Source organism: Coptis chinensis, chromosome 3 (assembly GCF_015680905.1).
Source record: "Coptis chinensis isolate HL-2020 chromosome 3, ASM1568090v1, whole genome shotgun sequence".
Lineage (NCBI taxonomy): Eukaryota > Viridiplantae > Streptophyta > Magnoliopsida > Ranunculales > Ranunculaceae > Coptis > Coptis chinensis.
In genome coordinates this window covers 58001820-58012193 of record NC_141458.1, presented here as the reverse complement: position 1 = coordinate 58012193, position 10374 = coordinate 58001820, and the positions used below count along the sequence as shown (strand labels likewise).

General features: G+C 36.2%; 1 long non-coding RNA gene across 1 annotated transcript; it reads left to right on the top strand.

Annotated features, from left to right (window-relative positions):
* The first annotated feature begins 6820 nt into the window (after positions 1-6820).
* Positions 6821-10143, top strand: LOC147510174 (uncharacterized). Its single transcript, XR_015216737.1, has 4 exons — positions 6821-7202; positions 9373-9531; positions 9605-9707; positions 9865-10143. It is a non-coding gene; the product is annotated as an uncharacterized LOC147510174 (long non-coding RNA).
* The last annotated feature ends 231 nt before the right edge of the window (positions 10144-10374 follow it).

Sequence of the window (10374 nt, the reverse complement as noted above, 5' to 3'; positions counted from 1 at the left end):
TCTATAACATTCTGCTTCATGGTTGTTCTTACAAGTAGACTACAATTAGGCAAGCAAGCGAGTGTCGATGCCCTCTTGGACAAAACATCGTTAACAATTAACTCTACTTAAGATTGTTCCTATGTTTATGCTATTAATATCTTCTTTCTTTTTATGTAAGTTTGGGCAGCCATTCAATGTATTACTGAGAGCAACATCAAGGAGTACTTCCTAATAGGGCGGCCATTCAATGAATCACCACTTAAGGCAAACACAAAGAATACTTCCCCTAGGCAGCCACTCCCTGAGCTACCCCTTCTAAGGCAACACAAAGAATACTTCCCTAACTCTAAAGAACTATACTAGAAGAAAAGTAAAGAACACTAGCATGATATTAATATTGCAAAACATAAACCCTATTCTATACTTCCATCCCCTGGTGTGGGCAATGGAACTAATAACTAAAAACATAAAGAACTAACATGATTGAAGAACACCATGAACCAGAAGAATCATTAAACCTTACGCATCGGCTTTAAATCCTCCCTTGAAGGAGAATATTAGCCTTCCATAAAAAAGGAAGAACACGAAGAACGAGAAGAAGAAGAGTCGAAGAACATAAGACTAGAAAGACTAATTTATTAAGACTCGGCTAGTTAAAATCGAATATTTTATTATTAATCTCTCTCTGCCTCAAGTTTTGGAGACAAGAATATAAGTGAATTGGTGTAACGCCCGTATTTTTAAAATACGTTTTTATCTATTTAATTAATTAATTTAATTATTTATTTTCAAAATTCAAATGATTGACTCGGGATAATGTGGGCTGGGTTTTGGGCCCGAAGTTCAAATTTGGCTTGGGTTTCGACCCAAGTATATAAACACATTTTTCTAGAGAATAAGGTTTGAGAGAATAATAAAATAATTAAAAAAATGGAGGCAGATGAAAGCCGGATTTCGAGTGGAGCCGACGGCTTTGGGACTTCGGAGAAATTAAAATAGGAGCTTTCATACAGGTGAGTAGCTATTTTGCTATTTCACCGAATACGTAAACCGCTTTATCGTCCCATGTTTTCACTAGAATTTACTGTTCATTTATTCGGTTATTGTTAATCGCCCGTAGTTCTCAGAAGTTGTTAAAATGTGTTTAGATCTTTTAGAAAACAAGAGTTGAATCTGGTAGCCTTTAAACTATCGAAACTTCTTACAGAGCATCAATGGCGCGTCCCCACATAAATCGTTTGGTATTTGAACTCTCCCCGATTTTGGTTTTGAAACCATACCGTGGTGGTGTAGATATTTATGTTTGAATGGTGGGACGGTTCAAAACTGTTGGAGCTTCGTAAGTCGGTAATGGCGCTATGAAATTCAAAACCGCTTTTTACTTTTGTTGATTGGTTTGGATGTTGGTTGTTGAGGTTTTTGGGTGTTGTTGGGTTGTGTAGTGCGTGATGTCGGGCTTCCAAAGCTTGGTTTGAGGCGGTAATGGCTAAAATGGCAATCGGTGGTGGGGCTGTTTTGGTCGATTTTGTTGGTAGTTTGAACTGTGTGGGTTGTGTTTTTGAATGTTGTGTTGGTTGTTGTTTGATTGAGTGTTGTAGAGTGGTGGGGGGTTGTCGATTTGAGCTTGAAAGAAGCCATTAATGGCGGCAGTAAAACGTTTAGATCTAGTTTTGGGTTGACGATTTTAATCACAAGAATGGAGTTTTAGCTTTCATTAAAGATGTGGGATTTTTCATTTGGAGTAAAACCGCATAGTTTAAATGGGTGGTTGTGTAGAAGGTGTGGTGGCCGGATTTGGTGGTGGTGGAGAACTGCTTGAGGAAGAAGGTGAACTGTTCACCGATTTGGGCTTTGGGCCTTGGGCTTAGCTAGTTTAATTGGTTGGGCCGGATTCTATTTTAGAGGGTTGGGCCCGATTATGTTCTAAAGTATTGGGCCAGTTCATTTCTATTTTTGTTTAGGCCCTTTTTCCTATTAGTTGATAACTTGTTATGGGCCAGTTCTAATTTTTGTAATTGTGGGCCGAACCCATTTGTATTTTTGGATCAGTTTAATTAAGTTTTGTTTGGGCCTTCTCCAATTATGTTTTGGGCTAGTTCAAGATAAGTTTTGGGCCCGCTTTCTAATATAGCTTCACCACTCCTAGGACTTAAAATAGATCCAATAGGGTCGTAGAATAAAAATAAGTGGACTTTTAAACTTTCGGTTCTAAGGTTTGGGCTTGGCCATCATCCGAACCATGACCTAAGCTATGAGCCCATGAGCCATACACCTTTGTCCTTAGCCATGAACCATGGTTATGACCATGAACCCCATTCAAACACCTAAAACGAAGCATTTTGACTTTGACCTTTGACCATGACGGTTGACTTTGACCTTTGACCATGACATGTTGAGTTTGACCTTGACCATGATGTGTTGACCTTTGACCGCTGATTGTTGACTTTGATCCGGACCGCCGACTTTGACCGCCATATCGCTTAATGTTTGACTTTTCCAGTTTTTCACATATTTGATTATATGGATATATATAGTAATAAAATATTGTCGGATATTGTATAACTGGGTTGGTCATTATCTAATTTAGATTTGACGTGAGTAGTGTGTAAAGCATATATATATTGGGCTTTGATTGTGGACTGTGGACTGTCTAATTGTGCTACGTTTTATGTTGTATATTATATGGACAAATGTAGTAATAAAAAATCTTTGTGGAAGCTTGTATATATTTTTTTTTGTCATTATCTAAGAAATATTTGACATTGATGTTGTGTATTTTTTGACACATGACGACGATATTGAGATGTTAGGAGACATTATATTCCTAATACGTTATAATAAAAATGTATGTGATACGTTGAAGCATTGTGACATGATATAATATGCTGGGATAGTTATATTAATGCAATATCTTGGAGAAATGTATATACACTCCATTATTTTATATGTGAGATGCTAATATAGTATTGGTGAATATTTGCCCACCTGAGTGTGGTGTAGTGCAATAATATATTGGCACGCGAAAGTATGAAATTGGTTATGAGATATAATTGAGATATTTCTATATTTTGTGGCTTAGTTCAATAAGGCAATTGACCTGACGATATATATAGTGGAATGTTTATGAGTCATTAATGTATGACACCCAATAAATTACATAACGAAAAATCCTAGAACCCCGACTACCACAACTCATGTGATTGGCCCTTCCGGGCGTTTCTTCAGTTAATCTGAATGGCCTTCGGCCCTTCCGGCGTTTCAAGAAAGTGAATGGCCCTCCCCGCATAGCCAATAGTGGCTTGATTATTCCGCTTCTCAATATAGAAACGATGATGCAATATTTTATGCCGAATAGTGGCATTACTTACATAATTGCTTCCGTGTGAGGATTTAAAAAATTGTGTACGCATCCCGCCAGGTGGTTACGCATAAAGGAGTGGTTCATTATGTAAGGGAGGCATGTGGATGTACATGTTTGGCGTTGGGTAGCATTGTGGTAGCCAGGAAACTAGGTAAGACATAGATACGACGGATTTTAGGGACACATAAAGAAAGCCCGAAATAATCTAATTATGGTAATATGTTGGTTGGTTATTTGTTTAGTTAGAACCTAAATCTCGATGGAGGAACTACATGCCTTATTTATGATGCGCGATAGTTTGTTGGTGGTTAGTGGGAAGTTAAAACCTCGATGGAGGAACTACCTGCCTTAATTATTGTATTTGAGTATGTTATATTAGTCATTAAAAGTTAAAGAACCTCGTTGGAGGAACTAACTGGCATTATAGATTATGTATATATTTGTATAACTATATGTTGTTTTAGAGCTACTCACACCAAATTTTTATAATGTCAATTCGATTTGCATGTTTGCTTATCGGGTGTGTTCATTCAATGAACATAGTTGATAAGTTTTGAAAGGTTTAGTGTTGAAGAAGAGTGGTTCTTTGCTTGTGGTTTTATCGTTATCGTTGCATCTCGAGGATTTGTTTTGTTTTCCGTGTGAGGTGATATAGAATTTCAGTCTAGACAATGTTTTTGTATTTTCATTTGTAAATTTTATTAAAGAGTTATTGAAAGGAGAGTTGTAACCTAATCTTATTTGTGAATCTTTGTCATGAAGAAGACTTTTGTTTAAGTTAAAATTTTTATTGGTTTTTATTATCCGCATATTTAAACTGTTTATGGGTTTTTGGGAGTTGAGAGTGCGTCACACCTCGGAGATCGAAGAGTCGGGAACAAATAATGTTTTTCCGAACTCTGTCGAAATTCGGGGTGTGACAATTGGTAAATTACATGAGGCACTTAGGTCCTCTATTTATAGGGGTTACAATGAGTTCTAGAAGCATTCCAAACTGCCATTTGTTTCCTAATACAAATCAACTTCTTTCAGAGTCCAACTTCATCTCCAAAACTGAGAAGGAATTGGCTATAGTGTAATTTCCTGTGTCTGGATGCACGATCCATGCATCTCAGACCCGAGAAATGCGTCTGGATGCGCGATCCATGTGTCCCAGACGCGGAAGCCTATTTTGTCTCTTCTGCTCTATCCTTCTATCCTCTTTTGCGGGCTTTGGTCCAAGCAACGAATTCTTTAGCCTTGGGCTTCCAAATAGGCTTTAAAATAGGTCCAAGTCGCATCTTTAATAGCTTCAATTCCTTGGCCTTCTCCATGATTGTCCACGGGCTTCGCATGTGATCCTTAATGCTCTGGATTGCTCCGTTTTACCCATTTTTCTCTAATATTCCACAAAACTCTCTCTCTCACCTGTAGAATCATAAAACATAACTTACAAACACTATTAGTCCACTAAGATGGCTAAACAAGAGGCATAATCGAGGGCTAAATTGCACTTTTTGAGCACTTATCAGTAGTTTAGGAGTGGAACGAATCTGTACTATTTATATTACTTCATTATTATTTGAGAGTAGGAATATTGATCTAAGCACTTGTTTAGTTGATTGAGTATTTGTGTTTACGCAAAGATAGTTCTTTAACATAAACTTGTAATTATCAGCTACCTACTCACTATACACACTCAAAATTTTATGCAGTGGTGTAAATCAAGTTAGGATGATTACATAGCTACACAAGATTTCCTTCTTATATGTAATGTTGCATTAGTATATTCCCGAAAGGGTAGGTGCTGAATGTGGGGGTTGTTTGTGTAATGCCTAAATCTAAAACATCAAGGTGCACCTACTATATTCGTTCCCATACATTTTTGTATTAGCCATCGAAGTGGATTATATATATATATATATATTTGTTTCTTATACATGTATGGATATGCGTGAACTTGGTGGTCATATGTAGGCAAGAATTGATTGAGCGGCCACCTATCCAGCTGATAGGAACAATAGCTTCCAATCAGAGACAAATGAGGTGGAGACATCAGAAATTTATTTGAAAGTTAGCATGGATGGAGTTTAAGGTCTATGATGATATGGGTTCCTCAAAGGCCATAGAAAACATGTTTAAAAATCAATATTGTTTTGCAAAATACAATTGTGACTTCAGGTGGGGTGCTTAATCAGGTAGATGGTTCAAAACATGCACCTACACGCGACAACATATTGTTGATTTTATAGTTGTAGATTGATAGAGATTTGTAAGTTATTTCCATTCATCTTCATGTTTACTTACAAAAGTTGTTTGTAGGAAGTCATGTATTAGTTATTCAACTTCAAGCAAAATAGTATGAATCCGCTTCATATTTACTGGGTAGGAAGGCACGTATTAGTTATTCAGCTTCAAGCAAAATTTATATGATTGTTTGAAATTTTTCTTCATGGTACTTATGTTTCAAATTTGAATCTCCACCATCATTTAGACACATAAATTAACAATCCTGGCCATGGGCCGGCTCAATAGCTAGTATATATATAGTATTAATGGAAAAATAAATTTCTGGTCTAGTGGGGGGGGGGAGGACAGCCCTGGGCTTATGCGGTCTATGCTACCGTATTAGGCCGACAAAATTTTGATGACATTTAGGGACCCATCAACCTAGGGCTGGAAATGGTATAGGTTTGGGTAGGATTCTCACTATATGGGCTGAAAGTCATTAGGATTCTTACTATATCCGTATCCATCCGGAATCGGGTCGGATTTCGGATATCCATATCCATTAAAAAACAACAAAAAATACACTGTCTTAATGACTTTCATATATAAATATAAATGTAAGATATAAATTAATTTTTGGGCTTCAAAATATGAATTAAATGGTTTGGGTTTCTAGATATTCGGGTCGGATTCTAATAACAAATATATAAACCATATTCAGTAAAATGGATTCGGATATAGTCAAATTCAGGTTGAAACCCGTACCATTCCCAACCCTAGTTCAACCTAGGTTGCGTTTGTTTACTCACTCACTTGAGAAAAGGAAAGGAAAACCCACGAGTGTCCACTCACTACTAAAAGAAGGGCTTTTTGTGTCACTTTTTTTTTATGTCTCGTGTCACTTACTAGAAAAAAGTGACACATAGAGTTTTGATGTGTCACTTTTCTATGGAACGAGGGCTGATGTGTTGCTTCTAGGAAAAGTGACACATGTAATTTTATTTTTTGTGTCACATTATTTGAAAGTGACACTATTGGTTTGGCTTGTTGTGTCACTTCTGGGTTTAACAGAAAATGAAACAAAATTAACATACTATCAAAATAAATAAGCGACACAAGTAATTCTATGCTACTGAAACTCAAGTTGTCCGGATTTGAGCGTATGGCTATAATTTTAGGTTACGGAAAAGAAAAATAAATAAAAAGAGAATAAACTGAAGTCCGTTACTCCGTTGGATTAAAAAAGAAAAAAAAAACAGAAAAGAAAAACTCTGTCTCCCAAAACACATCTAAGTCTAGCAGACCTCACCACGTCCTCCCTCCCAACTAATTCTCACCGGCGTTCGTTAGACCTCACCGCACGCGCTCTCCCACACCCAGTGGTCTCTCACTCTATCCATCCCTCGTTCTTCGTCTGTCTCTCTCTCTCTAGGCTTTTCCAACCATTTCCTCATTTCTCCAAACCCAATCCTCATTAAATCTCTCACTAGGTTTTAATTGGACAAGTAATTGATTCATCAATTAGCTGTGTGGAAGGACTTCGTTTTTCGAATGTGAAGCTTCTTGAATCTAAATAAAGGACATGCGGCAGGCACATATAGTTTCTTTCATCTTCAGATTATGCCAATAACTACAAAAATTGTACATCCAGGTAATTCAATTCTTAGCAGCTAGCCTTTCTTAGTCTTGTTGCCACTCAGGTTGTTTCTATAGTTGTGTACTTTGTGAAAAGTTAACTATTTTTTCTATTTGTGTTCTTCTTTGGTATTATTAGACTACCTAAAATTTTGGTACTTCATCCGCCACTTTTTAGGATATAGAAGGTGGGTCATGGAAGTGTGTGTGTTGTTGGGGGGATTGGTGGTTAAGAACTTGTCATTGTTGTTTTTGTCGATCTGCCTAACCAATTACATATTGACTAAAGAGCACAGAAAAGAACAGCTTTTTTTTTTTTTGCTAAAGGATAGTTGTATAAATTGAAAAAGGGAAATACAAGTAAAACAAAAGTAACAGAGAAAGCAGAAAAGGTACATTAAGAATGCCTATGGTCTTAATCCATGGCTCTGCCACTAAATGAACCTATAGTAGGTACAATTTTAGTCTTCTAACTTTGATAAGAAATCAGGCCTGTGTGTCCACCATGCCTTGATTAAGAGATCAAGAACAGAAGACTAGATTAAGAGGAATCGATGCTCAGAAATCACACATCTCTGCTGGTAAAGCTGTTGCTAGGATTCTACATACTTCTCTTGGTCCTAAAGGCATGGATAAAATGCTTCAGAGTCCTGACAGCGACGTCACTATCACCAATGATGGTGCGACAATCTTGGAGCAGATGGATGTTGATAAATAGATAGCAAAACTGATGGTTGAGTTGTCTAGGAGTCAAGATTATGAAATTGGTGATGGGACTACTGGAGTTGTTGTCATGGCTAGTGCATTTCTAGAGCAGTTTTCAGATTATTAGAACGTGGTGTGCATCCTATTCGGTTTTCCAGCGTATGGCTATGAAATGGCTTCTAGGATATCTGTTGAACATTTAGAGAACATTGCATAGAAGTTTGTTTTTGATGCCACCAACATTGAGCCTTTGGTTCAGACTTGCATGACGACTTTATCTTCAAAGATTGTGAATCGTTGCAAGCGTACTTTGGCCGAGATTGTTGTTAAAGCAGTTGTGGCTGTTGCAGACTTAGAGAGGAGGGATATGGTAGTGGTTTTGATCTCCTAGTTTTGGTCATGCACCGCTTGAGCTTTCGGTTCATACTCAATCCCCTCCCACCGAACTAATAGACTAAGTTTTGTCGCAAAGAGATCTGTTGACAGGAATTCTTGCACTGTGTTTTGATGCACGCTTTTCTTGTGTTTATGTAGCCTTCTTTAATGGAATGCTTGCTCTTTTCTTTATAATGATTGTGTGCAATAGACATCTCGGTTTATGTTGTGCAAAAAGAATTATAAATGTTACGAAAACCTCTTACATACTCCACCATCCTAACAATTTTACAAGTGATAAACTATGATGAAGAGGATTTGTGTCCAAGCTAGTGTCAAGCCATAAGTAATCAATCACATTCCATTATGTATTTTCCACAAGACTTTCTTCACTTCACTACTTCATCATTGTTCCATCTTTTATACTACCAAAGGAATTCTTAAACGCCCCTCCATTCCGCATTTAAGAGAGTGGTTTGAGTATTCTTGTTAATATTGTTTTTTTTTTTTTGATGTTGCCTAGAATGGAGCACAAATTGTCTACTCCAAATATATATCTTTGGCCGGGATTCCCTTTACAAATTCCCTTTTATTTAGCCTTTTAAGGCTTAAGCCTCACATCTTTCTATTTTCTTCCCTTTTTTTTCCAGTTTTTCTATACTTATCTCCCTCTTAACTTTTCAAAAGATTAAAGACAAGAAGTTTTGTTTTTAGCATCAAAACAAATCATTCGATTAGGAATTCCAAGCTTCCCCGATTTTTCCTTGTTCTCCTTTTATTATTTTTATATTTATTGAGGCTTAAGCCTCAAGAGCCTCTGAGCCTTGCCTTTAAGCCTTGCGACAGGCATGAGCCTCGAAAGCATAGTTTGGGATTTCAAAATTCATGGATTTCCAAGAAAATGAAAAAACCGAATACTCACCACAAAGATCGAAATTTGCAAGGTTCCTATCGGATTCGAGCATAGTGTGTGAGAAGAGAATGTTAAATGTTAATTGCATTATCTCCTACATGAGGTATGAATAATTTGGTGAACTTATTTGTGTTAGTTTATAATTTAACTTTTCACATCGAATTTTTTAACAAAATGTATATATATGATGTAGATATTTATATTCGACTTTTGGAATTGCTCGAGCAAAGTACGCATTTGGTAATCCAGAAAGTTTTACTATTAATACAAAGGATGATGAGAAGGCTCGATATTTTCAGAAGTTGGCTAAAGAACACGGTGATCGTGTGTTTTTAATTCCTTTCAACATAAGGTAAATATAGTAAGCATGCATTACTTGCATTATTCATTTTCATAATATTTATAATATATTTTTCGTCGAACAGGTATTGGAGTTCTCTAGCAGGAAGAGTTACACCACTAAAATAGATGAAGTTCGTCTTGAATTCATCGACCTTATCCAACAATTTATATGAGTAGTTAATTTGGGTAAGTGGGCTTCCATATTTTCCCTTTCTTTATGTATATTTACTTTTCTTATCGATTTTTTTTTTTCTTACTTGTGCAATATACCCTTTTTGATTCATTTGCTTTTTAATTTTATATACTAGTCATAGTGGAATGACGACTTTATGATATGATGCAGGTGCATGGATCGATTAACAAATGAATAGATGACATCTAGGTTTTTTGGTGTTGGAAGTGCGCACAACAAGCTAAGATATTACTAGGATAGCGTTGGTGTCATTTAGTTTTTTTTTTTTTTTTTTTGCTTTGATTTGCTTTAATTTATTGTGATTATTTTGGTATTGGAATGACTTATTTTGTTGGGAGTCAAACTGGATAATAGATACTAGGTTTGATCCATGAAATCAATAGAAGTTAATTATTTTGAATGTTTTTTTTTTCCCGAGTGGATGTTGTTTCCATATCATAAAGCAGGTTAAAGTGATTTTGGTTGTGATGTTTTGATAAATGTATGTGGATGTTGTTTCTATCATAAAAGCAGGTTAATGGGATTTTGGTTATGACGATAAGATCCAGGTTGAGAAATGAAGACGATTGAATACAAAAAAATGAGAAAAGTTTTTTAAAAAATTATTTTCATTTGTCTCACTTTTGGAAAAAGTGACATAATATCTATTAAAAGTGACAC